An 18,365-nucleotide genomic window follows, 5' to 3' on the forward strand; every position below is an offset into this window, starting at 1 on the left:
CAGAACTGTTCGCCACTTTCCATCACTGCTACCAAGTGAGTAGAACTGATTCAACCTTAGCTCACGAGAATATACTCCTGCACCAGCTCTACCTTCAAGAAGGGAGCCATCAGTGTAACATACTATATTGTTTGATATACTTCTTTCCAAATAGCCAGACGTCCACTCTTCCCGTGAAGGGAATTGTGTGATAAATGTCCTGTAAGGAAAGTGACAAGCAATTCAGCTTTTTAAAACCACTAATGGCTGCCAAAAGCAGGCTCGCTTTCTGGTAGGCATCGGTCAATTTGACGTTTGGCTTGGGTCGTTTATATGGAATGGACCCAAGCCAAACGTCATAGCATTTGATCCCTACCAGAAAGCGAGCCTATTTGTGGCAGCCATTGGCGCTCGTAAAAAGCTGGATTGTGAGATCACTTGGAGCAAGGACAATTTTGTCCCAATTCACCAAAAGTGGAAACAACGAAGTGTGTGTAGATCTACGATTTACTGGATTTTTCTCCAGTAGATCCAGTACCCATAAACGGTAAGAGCAAGAAAGTGCTTCTTGTTTAAGATATATGTGTAGTGGCGCAACGTCGAAAAGGGCCTCGAGCGCTGCTGTGGGAGTTGTAGAGAACGCACCAGACATCGCCATCATGCACATCCTTTGGAGATGGCCCAATTTTGATTGGATTGTTCTCACTTCGCCCTTTTGCCACCACACAAGACATCCATATGCCAATATTGGTCGAACAACTGTTGTGTAAATCCATTTGATATATTTGGGTTTGAGGCCTCAAGTTTTACCAAAGGTTCGCCGGCATTGACCGAAAGCCATGCAAGCTTTTTTGACTCTGAAATCAATGTGAGATGTCCATGAAAGTTTGGAATCTAGAATGACTCCGACATACTTTACTAGTCACATTAATCTCAGTGCCAAAAAGACTTAAAGGTCGAATTCCATCGCGGTTTCGTCTTTCCGTAAAAAGAACAATAGATGTTTTATTCGGGTTAACCGAAAGACCATATTGGCGACACCAACTCTCGACAACCTGAAGAGCACTTTGCATCAGGTCGAATAGGGTGCTTATGCACATACCAACTATCAGAGCTAGATAGTCGTCGGCAAATCCATATGTTGGAAAACCGCTATTATTGAGTTGCCTCAATAGCGTATCTGCTACGAGATGCCACAAAAGTGGTGACAAGACTCCCCCTTGGGGGCATCCGCAAACACTCAATTTTCGAATCGCTGCTTGACGCAATGTTGGGAAGAGATGTCGGTTTTTGAGCATTTGATGAATCCAATTGGTAATCATTGTAGGTAGCCCATGGTTTCGTGCGACTTCCAATATGGCATCGAAAGACACGTTATCAAAGGCACCCTCAATATCCAAGAAAACACCCAAGTAGGATTGCTTCTGAGCGAATGCTTTCTCGATATCGTATACAACTTTGTGTAAATGAGTCACAGTGGACTTTCCAGATTGGTAAGCATGTTGATTCACATGAAGAGGCATGTTTGCCAAATAAACATCACGGATGTGATGATCGATAATGCGTTCCAGACATTTCAGAAGAAAAGAGGTCAGACTGATTGGTCTAAAACTCTTCGCTTCTTCATACGACGCACGCCCTCCTTTCGGGATAAACTTTACAGTAATATCACGCCAGGATCTGGGAATGTAACCGGTAGCAAAACTGCTTACAAGTAGCTTTTTCAAAACATGTTTGATAAACTCAAACCCCTTTTGGAGCAGAACAGGATATATTCCATCCGCTCCTGGAGATTTGAAAGGAGCAAAACTATTAAGTGCCCATTGAATGGATTCATTAGTTACGCTACTGCGAGCTGAGGCCAGAGACTCGTAACTACATGAAAAGACATTTGGTTTATCCGTAGATGCTATGTCCACACATCCGGGGAAGTGTGTATTGAATAAACATTCTAAAACTTCTTCATCGGAAGAAGTAAAGTCACCATTAGGTAAGCGAATTTCGTTCACTTGGAAATCCTTAGATTTTGCAAGGATTTTGTTCAGCCGACTGACTTCACTCAAACTGGAAACATTTGTACAAAGGTTTGTCCAGCCAGATCGTTCAGCAGAACGAAGAGCCTTCTTGTAAGCCTTGCGAGCTGACTTGAACGACTCTGATCCAGCTGAACGGCGTCTGCTCCAACTCCTTCTACATTGTTTCCTGAGTCTAGTCAGATCGGTATTCCACCATGGGGTCCCTCTTGTAGTCTTTACAGACCGCAGAGGACATGCTTCTTCAAAAGCTTTTATAATGTAGGATGTTATAGTATCAACGGCATCATCCAGATCACTTGGATTTTCAATGGACGGAGAATATCCATGAAATTTGGTCGCAACCAATTCAATATAGAGTTCCCAGTTGTTCAGCTGCTTGGGCACGTCAGGAGTTAATCATCAATATTAACCTCCTTTTCCCGAGCAGCCTAGATAGCCGCGTAGTGTCGGTAGCGGTTGTGTCAACTGGCTAAGAATTAACACTACGGACTGCCTGTTCCGGTGGTAAAAGTCCACCTCACAGGTATGTATGTATGTATGTAGGTAGCCACCAATCCTTGCTTGAGTCTTGCTCTGCATGCGGCTCCACTCAACAGTAAGGTAAAATTTTATTACCAATCTGCATTCAACATATCGCTGTATGAAGGGCCAAAAGGCGGACCCGTAAGTAGAAACACTTACGCGAAACCCGCGGGAAATAGATAATCTCCTTCCAGCCATATGATCTAACAGATTGAGTATTAGAATTTGCAATACTTGTCGAGCTTTCCACGGAAAGGTTTGTTAGAAGAAGGGCGCGTCAAATCTTTTACAACTGTTGGAGAGAAAAGTACTAGACGCGAACGACTAACACTTTTCCTCCTGACTTCGATTGGCATTCCACTTCATTGTCCAGTTGTTAATTCAATGATGCCCTGATGCTCCCTCCCTCCCCAAAACACGATAAATTCAATTATAGTGATATGTTATATAGTAGAACAGATTATAATATACATAATAATATGATAATAAAATATGAAAATAAAATGGTAGTAATAATAAAATATGACGCAGTGAAACAGCATCTGAATGCATGCAGTATTGTATCGGCCGACTTATATTTTTCTTAGGAATATTTGTCCTACTGATGATATTAGGCTGGTCGAGGGAAGAATGATACAAATAAACAAATAATTTGAATAAAAATAAAAAATCGGTAATTTGTTAGTAAAGTTTCTGGATACATCAAAAACAAAATTCCAGCTTCCATATGTTTAGGGAGGACAAACAAAATAATATTACATCAGACGCTTCGTTTCATTCGCTGTAGCCTACTGTAGTAAACAAGGACAATTACATTAAGGTCATTGTAGCAGCATGTAGTGCAAGGATGTCATGGCACATTCCCCTAGACTCCGGCTGACACCCTACTACATCGTCCATCTGTGACTTCTCTGATGCCTTAAGGTGAAGATGAATCGAAGTCAAAGTTCAAATCTTCTTGAGCTCGGATCTGGAGAACCAAACATCCACTTGAGCTGAAAACCCAATCGATTGGTCACCACCAGCTAGTGACCAATCGATTAAGTTTTCAGCCCAAACAGGTGTTTGGCTCTCCAGATCCGTGCTCTTGAAAATCGGAATTCCGGCTTCGACTCATGTTCACCTTAATGCACCCTCTCAATACCCAGCATATAACAAATGAAATCATCATAATAAAATATATAAAATGGAATTTATAGCTGTACATGATATGAATATAGATGTTTCAGAATTTCCATTCTTTAAATATGATGAATTGAACCTCATTAGGTAGTCTCCAAAATAAGGACGAATTAAAATTTCCGGAATAGAACGACATGCTGAAATATTAATAGCAGTGATTATGTTAGTATCTCCGATGACTCCATGATGCATCTGGAAATTATGCTAATGAATTAGTATAACAAACCAATCATAAATAAGTAATTAGTGCACCTCCACTGGACTAGTAGCTATAAGGAATGAAAATTATCTGTTATTTTATGAGCCAAAGGAATTATTTGTATACCTATTTAACCTAACCGCTAACGGAGCCTGTGGGGTACCAGGGCACCCTCCACAGTATTGAGTCCTTCCTGTGCTACCCGGAGCAATGGTGCAGGTGACCTTGTGTTTCTCCGAGATAATCGGCTGCCCTTCTTCAGTCTCTATCCTGAGGCTTAATAAGGGTGGGATTATGAATATGTTGACATTTAATTTAAATTATCACCTATATGGCTTCGAATTATGCGTTTTACACAGTGTATTCTGTGCTCTTTCGCCTTTGGCGACTTTAAATAGATACCGATCTGGTTTTTTTTTCGTGCTAAGATTGCAAAAAGCTTAATCCTGCCTAGTTTGGGTAGTGGCTACGGTTAGGTTAGCTCAGATCAATCTTCAGCATAAAAGAACAGCAACGATCAATCTTTGCAGACTCATGCAAAATGGTGCAGCCCAAGTGGCGCTAGTTCAAGAACCCTACTTTCGTAGAGGAAACTTCTATCTTAGTAACCTTGTGGATCCAGTTTTTGCTACTTTCAGCAAACTTGAAATGGTAAACTCGCGCTCCATGCCCCGCGCATGCGTGCTCGTAAATAAAGCAATCGTTGCTACACTCATTTCTGAGTTGACGACCAGAGATGTATGTGCTGTCACAATTGATGTTTCTGTTGGTGACCTCAACAGGAAATACGTCTATTGTTCGGTATATTTACCACATGATGAACCATCCCCAACGGATGACTTCAAACGAGTTGTCGTACACTGCGTAACAAAAGGCCTTCCGCTGATTGTGGGCAGTGATGCCAATGCTCATCACATCATCTGGGGCAGCTCAGATATCAATTTGAGAGGCTCCAGTCTGATGGAATACTTAAGTAGTACAGACCTTGAATTACTTAACATAGGCAATCGCCCAACCTTCATGGTTTCTAATAGAGATGAAGTGTTAGACATAACGCTCTGCTCGAATAGAATCAGTCACGAGTTGACGAATTGCCATGTGTCAGATGAGGAATCATTATCTGATCATCGCTACATCTTCTTTGAACATTCAAATGTAACTGCGCAGACTTTGCGTTTTAGTATCATGTTCAGGGTGGTAGGTTCAAATCTTCTCGGTTGAATATTTTTTTGACATCCCAAAGCAATATCTTCGTATATGCTACACGATATACGTAAGCAAAAATGCTCCATTTTCAAAGAAAGCGCTCAGTTGAAAACTTTGAAAGTTGTTGTTGTTGTTTGGGAGGGACTTCAACCCGAAGGTCATTCGACCCTAAAAAACTTTGGAAGTGGTCATAAGAATACTATACTGAAAAGCAGATTCTGTCCTAGTTAGGGCGTAAATATTTTGAAACCACCGAGATGTCGTTAATCAAGCTGTTATCCTTTTTTCTCTAGTATCTTGACTTTCAAATTTTATTCTTTACAGCATATTACACTGTTAAAAATAATGAATATTACACGTCATGTAAACTTCATTTATGGCATGTAAACATGATATCATGTAAATTTAAATTTAAAATCATGTAAAAATGTGTTATATGTCATCTAACAACTCTGGATCTTGTTGGATAACATGACATATAATTGAAGATTACATGACATATCATGTAAATATCCATGAATTTTACAGGTTTCGTTCGGCTCTACCCCATTTGGCATAATGCCATTTGGCATAATGCCGTTTGGCATAATGCCAATTGGCATAATGGCCATTTGGCATAACGGCCATCTGGCATAACGGTCATCTGGCATAATTTAAAAAAAATTGTTTTCTTTCACATTTCAATATTTTAAGTGCTTGAAATGTTTGGCTAGGACAAGTAAAATTTACTGGAAAAAGGCCAAATATTGACAATGATTTTTAGTCCAAGAAGAGAAGCATCCCATAGCATATGGGACTATGAATTAGGATAGGGGGTCGTCCATGAACCACATGGTAATTTATAGGCGGAAAAGGGGGTCTGGTCAAACACCACGGTCCATAAAAACTTTAAAATTCCCCACGTGTGGTCAGGAGGGGGTATGGTCTGAAATTTTTAAAAAATGACCACGTGGTTAATGGGCAGCCCCTTAGTAAAATTCGCCTTCTTTCAACCATGAGCTGTTCTTTTGAGTTTGCAGTTATGGGAATTATAACGAATTGTTGGACGCTTTGAAAGCCGTAGAAAGGCCTTTTCACGATGTTTTTGAACTAAATTCCGACTTTTTTCGTCTAAAGTCCATAATTACGACGTCCTCTACATTCTCCATGCAAGGTAGAAGAAAAATTACTTTTTGGTGTATTAAGGTTAGTGTCCATGATTGAGTAGTGTTTGGTCCATTAGTTTTGTAACTTGCTAAAACAAGAGCGAGCGATGGAACCAGAAACACACTCGTTTGGCATGCAATGCGTACCCGAGTAATATCAGGAATCCGGTTAGGCGTGATCATATCATGGACCACATCACCGAGGAGTGTTTGACCCGATGAATTTGTTGCATGCTTCTTGGTGGGCGAACGATGGAATCCGAATCAATTGTGGCCGGTTCGCGTTCGGCGGGTGAAAAAAAATCGAAAGATGTGTCGGCATTATTATTGTTTGTTATAATAATGGGAGCACCAGAACAAGTACGACACATTGAGGATGCTACTGATCCTGAGTAGCGTCTGTTGGTTCCCTGTGTAGGTACAGTTTGTTTTTGCAATAACGGAGTAGCAACTGTGGACGGCAATCATTGGATCAGTGCCCGGAGCTGAAAATTCGAATCTACACAGTATTAAGGGCGTCCGATGTAAATAAAAATCGATCATGGCGTGCTTATGATACGCTACGCTGCAAACTAAAAGAACAGCTTATATTTGAAAGAAGGTAGCGGACTTTGGGGCAAGTGTGCCATAGGGGCAAGTGTGCCACCCCTGCTTTTTATAAAAACTACAATATATATTTTTTCTTTGAGCTTAACAATATGTTCCTTCATAGTTCACAATATAATGATCAAAATATGATGAACATTGCTCTATTTTACACGTATTTACATCAATTTTTGCAAAGACAACCAAATTTGAGTGAATTTTTATAAGATTTCGTTGTTTCTAAATAGCATGGTAAAAGCTAAATTATTACCAGATTTTTCTAACGTACTGTACATCGTGAAACTATTCAAATGTGTAAGTTATTGTGGCATTTGAATGAAAAAAGTATTTAGTTTTACATACAAAATCCAGTTTGGTTGAAATGTATAGTTATTGGGGCAAGTATGCCACCTATTTGGTAAACAAATAATGTTGAAGTGAAATTTATAAAAATGTAAACATCATCAACAAAATCATAATAATAAACTAAAATGAGGCACCGGTAGTGGTTTCTGAAGTATAGTAGGGCAATAACTAATATGTTTGCCCCCCAAAGTGATTTTATCTCAAAATATTGAATAATAACATGTTTTTCGGCTTATTAAGTACCGTTTTACATATCTACATCAATTGTTTACCGTTATTTAGTGCTGATCTAGTGTAATATTATACATATTTGCCGTAATATAAGGGTACTACTTATATTGTATTGAATGGAGACAAAAATAACCATTTTAGTTATTCGAATTAGTAATAGAGAGTTACGCATGTTTTAAAACCTTGTTATAAAGCACCACCTTATTACGGTAAACTTAATTTTTTTTTTTAATTATTGATTAGCGTCTGCTTTTTAAGTAATATTAATAGGAAATAAAGAAAATTTCATTACAAGTAGAATTACATGCGATGTTCATTCGGTGGCCGTCTTGCCCCATATGGGTGGCACACTTGCCCCATAGTGTCGAAAAATAGGTTATTTTGGATGGTATTTGAGAAGCTCCGAAACAAATACTTTTTGAAATTATTTTCATTTCAAATGGCACAGTGGTTATGAAAAGATGTGAAACTATCATCATGAGGCTAAATTGGTGGATTTTATAAGCTTTGGGCAAAGTTAGAGAACAATTTGCTTAAGGTGGCACACTTGCCCCAAATTCCGCTAAAATTTCTAATAGGGTTATTCGCCAATTATTGTATGCATAAAATGCTCGCTGTTGAACATTAGGAACACACATATTCTTCAGCAATAGGCGAATTATCCTGCTGAATTTTTAACCGTGTATTAACTGATTGTTGTATCATTTAAGACAAAGCATCTCTCTAGGGATTTGCCTTCTTTGGGACATTTGATGTTCTTCATACTTAACTTCTGTGCCCTCATAAATAAAACAATAATCAATATACTTTTGAAGCACAATCGTGGCACCCAAGCCACGGTCAAAAATCGAGCTAATGCCCAAAAAATAAATAAAGACAGACGTTTAGAGAGCATTAAAAGGTTGATAAAAGGGAGCTCGCTCGATGGCGCCAAATTTTCTACTCCTCATAGTACTCCTCTATAAAGCTACACGAATGAGTTCTCACAGCTACAAGTGTGACTTGGAGGGCGCTGGTCGGAAATCGAAAATGATTCTATAATATTGTTTCGAATCGAAGATGACATGCATTTCATTTAGCCAGATCATTATCAGTTCAAAAGTTGAGAACAATAATTTGAGGAAATTATTCTTCAAATTATGCCAAATGGCCGTTATGCCAAATGGCCATTATGCCAAATGACCATTATGCCAAATGGCATTATGCCAAACGGCATTATGCCAAATGGCATTATGCCAAATGGAGTAGAGCCGTTTCGTTCGAACTGTGTATCTCCTGGAAGACAGAGTTATGTGCATATACAACTGGTGATAGCTGTAATTTTTTTCAGTATATTTTCCATGTAAATGTTTGTCCTGCATTGCACTATGGTCCAGGAATCAGTTTTACGCGGAAAGATGCATTTTGAGCTTTAGAATGAAACATTAGACAAAAACGGTCTTCTACAAAGTTGTTTGTATTAGTTGAGCCCTTTGTTTGGTTTTATTGAAAATTAGGGTGGACCACATTTTCATAGAAATTGTGTAACTAACTTTATTATTTGTAGAAATTTTATTATACATGCTTCAGCAAAGTTGTAGATCATTCAATTTCAGGCAACTTTGCCAAAAAAAGTTTTTTTGTATCTCTTAAATTGACCGATTTAGAGCTTTTTTCATACGGTGACATAGGGTGGTCCGAACAAAACTGGTTTTCTGGCTCTAGAGTTTTCAAATCAAATTTCTCATCAAAGTAGTCTAAGAAACACTTTTAGAGCTCTGAAAAATGCGTAATTTGGTGAGTGAAGAAACTCGCTATCTCTTTCCGTTTAGGAGTTATTGTTGTTTTTCTCTCAAAAACATGCCTACTTTGATTGTGAGTTCTGTTTGATCCTTCGACCTTGACACTTGCTTTTCCCGGGGCAAGCGACGAGGGCAGGATCAAACATGTCGCGCGTCGGTCTCGTAAGTGAAAAAGTGGCGTGATCGGTGAGTTCGGTTGAAGAAAGTGAAAAAGTGCCGCGATCGGTTAGTTCTGTTTGATCCTTCGACCTTGACGCTTGCTCCTGGGCAGTGCGTCAAGAAAGCCCGAACAGTTTTTTTTTATTCTTTTTGGGTCGCGCGCTTATTTTTTTTTTTTTTTCCTGAGTGCTTTTTTATAGCCGAGCAAACGAGTGAAGCTGAAAGTGGATTGTGGCTGCTCAGTCAAGGATAACGGATCAATTGGTGAGCTCGTTTCATGCTACTATTTCTAATCTATAAAATATGTATGACTGCACATTCAATCGTTACAATGGTGGGATGTAAATATGATTTTTCAACAAACTATGGATGGTTCGTCACTGTGAGTGTCGACACAAACTCTGATTCATGATTTATTTATGTTTAACATTTTTTTTTTTTTCAGAACACCCCTTATATACCTTTATTTTTGTAATTAAAAACTTTGAATGGTTCGACACTACAAGTGTAGACTTGCGAAAGGTTCACTTTATTCAACAAATTTTGGATGGTTCGATACTGTAAGTGTCGGCATAAGAATAAGAGTGTTCTATGATGTCCCAACCAATTGAGTCTTTTGTTTCTTTTCAAATGAGTAAAATATAATAACACATGCTTTCGTACTGACAGCTGTAGGAATGTTACATTTAGGTATTTGTTCAACAAACTTTGAATGGTTCGTCACCTCAAGTGTCGGCATAATTTTCCTCTACATAGAAATTATATGAACAATTATATTTACGTATAAGCATGTATATATCTCACAAATCATTGTTTATCATGGTCTAATCGCTTATCAAAGTGAATCCTTTGACCCAACGATCCTCCCCATTAACAAACATCCCTCCCAGTAACCTTTGTGGAGATGCAGAGGCAAACACGGTCTCCAAATAGCAAAGGTTACACACTAACATTCCTTCCTTCAATCCCACCTGACTGCAAGGACGTGGCCGGCGCCGTTATTGACCTTGTATAAATAGAGGCACTGAATTATGCACACTGAAGAAGATTATGGCCAATCCCAGCTGAACTTCTAGTTGATTCTTTGTGCATTTTCACTGACTTCGGTCAATCACGGAATAGCAACCATTGATATGTGTAGTCAGTCTAAGCTAAGCTAAGCTAAGCAAAAACATGCCTACTTTGATTGTGAATATCTTTGATTGGGGCAAACATAAAAAATATCTTTTGACGGAATTCAAAAGACAAAATAAAATTGTATATCATATCAAAAAATTACAGATGTGTTATTTTTGTAACTCTAATAAAACGTCTTGAAAGTCAAACATTTTTTATCACAAAAACTTTAATAACTTTTAAACTAAAATAGATATCATCAATCTTTTCGCATGAAAATTTGCGTTTTATTAAGTTCTAAAAGTCGTTCATAGACGACTTTGATGAGAAAATAATATTAAAAAAACTAGAGTTGAAAAACTTATTTTTGTTGGACCACCCTGCGATGATTAGGAAAAAATGCTCTAGATTGGTCAAATTTTGAGCTACAGAAAAACTTTTTTTGGCAAAGTTAATCGAAATTTCAAGTTCTACCACTTTGCCTAAGAGCATATACCAGTATTTTTGCAAATGAAAAAGTTGATTTTATGATATGTGTGATATTGTGGACCACCCTAGTTTAAATGACACAGTATGTTAGCTTACATTTTTAGAAACAATTTTGTAGAAGATCATTTTTGTCTAAAATTTCATTTTCATGCTCAAAATGCAAAATAATAAAGAAATACATACTATGAAAATCTTCAAAATAGTTTTAGAGCCCTATCTTTCTTATTTCGGATTTCTCGTCAAAGCGGTCTATGAACGACTTCAAGAACTTAACAAAACGCAAATTTTCATGTAAAAATATTGATGATATCTATTTTAGTTCAAAAGTTATTAAAGTTTTTCTGCTTAAAATCCTTTGTTTTTCAAGGCATTTTATTAGAGTTACAGAAATAACACATCTGTAATTTTTTGATATAATATACAATTTTATTTTGTCTTTTGAATGCCGTCAAAAGATATTTTTTATATTTGCCCCAATCAAAGATATTCACAATCAAAGTAGGCATGTTTTTGAGAGAAAAACAACAATAACTCCTAAACGGAAGGAGATAGCAAGTTTCTTCACTCACCAAATTACGCATTTTTCAAAGCTCTAAAAGTGTCTCATAGACTACTTTGATGAGAAATTTGAATTGAAAACTCTAGAGCCAGAAAACCAGTTTTGTTCGGACCACCCTACGTCACTGCAGGAAAAAAGCTCTAAATCGGTCAATTTAAGAGATACAAAAAAAATTTTTTTAGCAAAGTTGCTTGAAATTGAATGGTCTACAACTTTGCTGAAGCATGTATAATATAATTTCTACAAATAAGAAAGTTAGTTACACAATTTCTATGAAAATGTGGTCCACCCTGATTTTCAATAACACCAAACAAAGGGTTTAACTAATACAAACAACTTTGTAGAAGACCGTTTTTGTCTAATGTTTCATTCTAAAGCTCAAAATGCATCTTTCCGCGTAAAACTGATTCCTGGACCACTGTGCATTGGAGCAAAATATAACTGGTCACTTAAACATAAAATCATCTCTTCCTTTGATATTGCCTACACAATATTCCTCGCACTGTTTTTATTTCTCCCAATTATTTTCTTATCGAATCTGACATGTTCGTGACTCATCTATTTCACCCACTCTATTCATGCATTTCGCTTCATAAGAGTAAAAGCATCTAAAGACTATGTTTTCCATCTATCTATCTATCCATAGACCATTCTCGGTCCATCATAAATTCCTCAGCCACACGCATCACTAGCTCAAGGTCAAGACCATCGCATCCATCCACGTAGGTCAATAGCATTTTCGTCTCGTTGAGGCCCAAACATTCCGTCCGACACATGCTTCGCTTTTATGGCTCCCGGCCAGAACCTATCCAATATTTGGCTCTCGTGCAGAGACAACACGCAACCGCTCGGGCAGCAGAAGCAGAAGTTTCGGTTGGTCTGAAAGTGGATCAGAAAATACGAAAGAAACATACCGACAACAACGGTGGCCATAAAATGAAAAAGTTGAACACTTAAAAAAGTTCTTCTGGTGTTTGAGTTGACGACTTGGAGCGTCAATATTTTCCTCACCACGCTAGAGAGCATGTTGTTGAGCCGACGGTGTTGACTGAGAGCCGCCTGAGGTGTCCGTTGGATAGCTACTTTTCGGAATCCAATTAGTTAGTCACCGTTGTTTGTTGGAATATCAAACTTTCGCTGTATCAGCCTGGATGTTTGCAGTTTAGTGAAAAATGCCGTTCTTTGTACAGGTAAGTTTTATCAGACTGACAATGTTCACCGTTTGCGAAAAAAAAATCGCCAACAAGTATACAACCGGCAATTGGTTCGAATAGCCATGAAAGCAAAAACGCTTCGAAGAAAGCGCCGTTCGAAAAAGAAATGCTTTCTCCCGGCATCTGAGCAACGTTTACTTCCTACGAATACGTAGAGCAAGAGTTTTGCTTTTGGCTGCTTCCACAGAAGAAGGAAGCATAAAGTTTGCGATGGAAAAACTTTCGCCTGGGAGCGGCGAGCAAATTGTATGGGGGCTGTGATGTGCGAGCCATCATATTCTTCGTTCATTTAAACTTATCCGTTGATGATCGATGGATATAGATGATTGAAAAAGTGTCAGTTTTGTACCATGGAAGCATCAATCTCTTTTACTTTTTCAGCTCCAGACAGTTACGAGAGAAATCCCCAGAAGAAGAAGTTCTTAGAGGCATCCCAGGATAAATTTCTGATTAAATTTTCTAAGAAATGCTTAAACATTTCTATAGAAATTTCCTGAGTGAATAATTAGAAAAAAAAAACAGGAGAAAAAAGGGAAACATCTGGGGGGCTCTTCAAAACCACGATACATTACTGGTGCGGAAGCATGTCTTTAGGCCTTTGGCCTTTGTTCGACCAAGATGATCTCTGGTAATGCTTTAAAAAAAGTATTCCTATACTCCTTCAGGTGTTCCTAGCGATTCCCCCAGAAGTTACCTTAGGGATTACTCCTGATGTTCCTCGTGGGATTCTTTTAGCGAATCCTGCAGGAGATGATCTAGGGATTCTTTAAGGAATTCGTCTAGGGATTGGTGAAGGAATTTTTCTACAGGAGTTTCACAGGGAATCCATTCAGGAGTTTCTTCAGGAATTCTTCCAGGTGTACCTTAATAAATTCCTCCAGGAGTATTTTCAGGAATTCCTTCAGGAGTATCTTCAAGATTCTTTTAGGAATATCTTCGAGAATTCCTTCAGGAATTTCTCCAGGAGTTCTTTCAGGAATTCCTCCAGGAGTTCTTTCAGGAATTCCTCCAGGAATTCCTCCAGGAATTCCTTCAAGAATTTCTATAGGAGTTTCTTTAGGGATTGTAATCGAAAGCTCCACCAAGAATTCCTTCGAGAACCAGTAAAAATTCTTGATGCAATCCTTCCAGCAATTCGTCCATACATTCTGCAAGACATTTCTCAGCGAATTCCTTCAAGTAGCTCTCCGGAAAATTCTTCAAAGATATTCCTTTAGTAATTTCCGTATGATTCATTGGAGGATTTTCTGGTGGCTTGTATAGAAGAAATCCTGAGTGCTTTGAGGAATCTCTTGAACAATCCTAGAATATTCTGGATGAAACCCTGGAGTAGGGAATCTCTGGAGAATATGCCGTAAGAGTTCCAATAGGTATTCCATCGGGAACCTCTTAACGAATCCCTTAAAGAATTCTTCCAGAAAATCCTGAAGAAATCCCTGAGAAAACTACCGTAAGAATTCTTGAAGTCTGGAAGGAATCCTTTCCGCGACTCAATTTCATCCAGACATTCCGCAAGTTTTTGCTCAGAGAACACCTCCAGGAATTCCTCCAAGTAGTTCTCCGAGAAAGCAGTGTTCAAAAAAAATCTATTATTGCTTATTCTATCTGTAATATTTTGATGGATTTTCATGAGGAATTTATTTTAGTTGTGATTTTATTGCTTTCGCAGTCTAGGGAAATCAAAACGGGAACATTTTGTTTTGCTCGACGTTTCGGTAATTTTTATTTAGCCTTTATCAAGGGTGAACTAAAATAGAAATGACCTATTTTTAACAACATAATAAGATTTACACCTACAACACTGTTCACCGTTTTTCGTTTTAAACTGAAGTTAAGCTTAAGGAGGGGGAGAACTTTTGCGAGAGTTAGCTTTTTTGATGGTGTGTAATGTTTATGGTGTATTGAGGTCATCAACGCCTGTACGGAAATTTAATGGTTAATATTGGTAATGCTGACGATCGTAGAGTACGGATCTACTGTTTTTGTACTGTTAAGCTTGAATGTGTGGTGGTGATCTCTAATATGTTGTATGAGGGTTGAATGGTCACCGTGTCGAGGAAAGCTAATTTACCCTAAATTTCAGTTTCGATGGTGAATTGTAGGTGGGGATTGTATTAATTGATGGTGTCCAGAATGGTTTGTACTTCAGATCTTAGTAATACGAGGAAAATATCAAATATGAGGCGATTCTGACAAAAGCCAAAACATATGCTTTCATTAAGGGCATTGTCAAAAACGTTACAAATCACGTGGCGAGATATATAATTGTTGAAACTTGCCATACAGTTTGTAACTGTGTTGAAGTTGGCCTAACACACCTTCCGTTTACCCCACCGATTAACCCTTAAAAGCCCAAGACGAACCTACATTTTTTAAATGGTCACAATTCGAATACCAGAAGATCATTTATTTTGAAACAAATTTTGAAGTGAATGCGGTTAGTTGGTCTTACAATGCTTGGGTGAGACATCCCCCCGGAGCCCTCCCCCTTTTCTAGGTATTGGAAAAAGCGTGGACACGAGGGGTCCAAAATTGGCCTCAAATGGATATCTCACCATCAAAATGAGTTAGAAGTTGTTCAGATCAAGAGCTATCTGGTGACGAAAAATCTGATTGAGAATTCATCCACCAGGTGGCACTGATGACACATATTATTCAATCATCTGTATCTCAAAATCCTTATCAGCTAGAAGGTTGATGCTACGGCAAAGCTGTTTATCAGATCATCTGGCGGTTAAGTGTCTGATTGGAAATTCATCCGCTAAGTGGCGCAAGTAAGAGAAATCTTCAATCTTTGTGGGCTTCGTGGCCGAGCAATTAGCGGCATCAGTCGTTTAGGCGTATTGTATCACGAAGCGTGGGTTCGATTCCCGCTCCAGTCGGAGGAAACTTTTCGTCAAACGAAAAACTATTCACTGGGCTACTGGGTGTTCCGTGTGTTGTCCGTTGCCTAATGTTAGTGTTCGTTCAGTCTGTGTAGGTGTAAATTGTCTTTTTTTCTTTTTCTCTACCTCAAGATCCTTATCAGCTAGAAAGTTGGTGTCTTGGGCAAAGATATTCAGCAGATTGAGGGCTATCTAGAAGTTAAAAATATTGGCACAAATGTATGGCCGATAAGAAATAATTACCAATGTGTTATTCAAACAGTTATGGAGTGTGCCACATACATAATAAAACACAAAATCAATGCAACTATGGTACAAGAAACTATAAGTGAAGCGATGAAAACGAAGATTTGAAGATGGGGAAGAGTGTTGTGTAATGTTCATTCCATGAATTCCGGAAGGACCTTCTCCGGGGGATGCGAGATAACCTGGAAGGATATCAATTGTGTTTCTATGGCCACCGATCGTTCCGATATGATTTTGTTCTCCGGATATCAAGGATAGCATCACCAATCATTGATGATTCCCGGATGCTTACCTTGTCTCATTAGCGAAATATTCTTTCCATGACAACTGTGGAGATGCAGAGGTATACTCGGTCTCTAGTAACAATGATTATACAACTAACGTTTCTTTTCTTTCCCGATGACGGTAATGACTTGGTCGGTGCCGTTATTAGCTTTTAACATTTGAGCTCTCGATCTGTGCGCATTAAAAATGGTTAGCTAATCTCAAGCCTATGAATCTATGTGCAATTTTGATTGTTATTATCAATAACGCAATAAAAAAAAGTAACAATTACGATTTGTACGGTCATCTATGCTCATTCTCAGTCTTTCCGGTGATCAAAAAGGGCCAAAATTAAAATTTACTCATCTTCTTTATGAAGAAAACATAGAATTTAGGCAACATCAATTGGATGGTTATATTGGGACTCAAAAGCAATTCCTATATGAAAAAAATCAATCAACCCATGTCCAGTAGGCACCTTATGTATGTTTTGTTTTTTTTTTTTTTTATTCCTCCATCTCGATTACTCATATCCCCGAAGAAAGTGAAAATCCGGCATTTACCGTTTCGCCTGCATCACAGTTGCCAATTCTCGTTCAAGTAATTCGCATTTTTTCGCGCACTCGCATCACATTCACCGTTTGGCCCAGACCACATACAGTACTGGACAGAACTTTTGCAACCTTTTTACCTTATCTTACCTTTAGAGGGTCAGATCCTAATTATGGAGCAGTTCTTCAAACATAACTTGAATTTCAACATATAGGTTTGAATAATTTTTCAATCACTAGTTTGAAAGCAATAACGGCTTGATAGCGATTTTTAGACAAATTTTAATAATTGACATAACTTAAATAGTTGAAGGAACAACTTCATGGTATTTTTAGCAGACTTGTCGATTTACATGAGATGAACAACTTAACCTTTGTTTTTTTTTTGTTTTGTATAGGACTTACGAGTTTTTAGATAAATCGTTTAAATTTAACATCAATAATTTTACTTTAGTCAAATCGTTGTTATTTCTGAGCTCGTGATATAAAAAAATGCATGAAAATGTATTTTGAAATCCAAGTTATATCTGACGTGCTGTTGAAGTTCCATTCAACAATTTGAGGTCTGGCTTACCAAAGTTAATAATTTTACCTGGAAAATCTAAAGAGTTGCTAATTTATCTGCTAATACTGTATCTACCTAACTGCCTACTAAATAAACCGCTCGGGTTTTGAATGATTTATCGCCAACTATATGGCGCTCTGGGGAAGCTCGCCACCATTCGCATGCAGGAGATCACTTCACGCGGATGGTACCAATCTTATCACCTGGTCCCAATCTGTTGGTTCAGTGATAGCTCATAGTCCCTCGTTATATGCCGCATTGCATATGAACGATCCAGAAAACGACGGCAGTAAACACGGTTTGGTCGTCTATCGGCACAGATAACCCCTTTAAGCGACCGTCGTTAGATAGCTCTCTAGTTTACAGTAGTCGTGCAGTCATCCAACCTCTGCCTGTTGCAGTTATCGTGCGAAAATCCCGCTCGCTTAGTTCGCATTCAAACCGAGTGTTAGCTGGATAGTCACGGAATTAAGGTGTGCCTTTCGATGGAAACTGTGGTTTTAGCTCAATTCAACGCTGTAATAACCGCAATTGAAGCGCGCGAGAGTGACCGATCATTGAACCTAAGCCAGATTTTGAAGCTGAGCTGTATTGCAGGGCTGGTAGCAGGTATCGTTTTAAAAGTTATTTATGCAACATGTTGCAAAATGATGATTTTTCAGCACGAGTCGTTAGCTTAATCTAAAACTAGACTGCCCTTCTAAATAAATACCTCCACCAGTGATTTATCCAGGGATTCCTCGGGAAGATCTTTGGATCACTATGATTTTTTAGATCAGCTCCGATAGGGCTTCAGGAATACCTTCAGCAATATCTCCAGAAATTCTGCCAGAAGTTTCTGAAGGGGTTCTTCTGAGAATGTGATTTCCATTGGCAAATGTCTAGAGGGATTTTTCTGCAACTTTCGCAAGGAGCTTCCACAGAAATCTCTTCAGTGAACCCTTCATAGATTCCTCAAGTAAAAAATTTACTAGGATTCCTCCAGGAATTTCTCCAAGGGCTCTTCAAGGAATCCTTCCAAATATTCCTCCAGCAATTCTTCAAGCGATATGTGCTTATATTTTTTCAGAGATTCCTCCAGACTT

Source organism: Aedes aegypti, chromosome 1 (genome assembly GCF_002204515.2).
Source record: "Aedes aegypti strain LVP_AGWG chromosome 1, AaegL5.0 Primary Assembly, whole genome shotgun sequence".
In the NCBI taxonomy this organism is placed as follows: domain Eukaryota; kingdom Metazoa; phylum Arthropoda; class Insecta; order Diptera; family Culicidae; genus Aedes; species Aedes aegypti.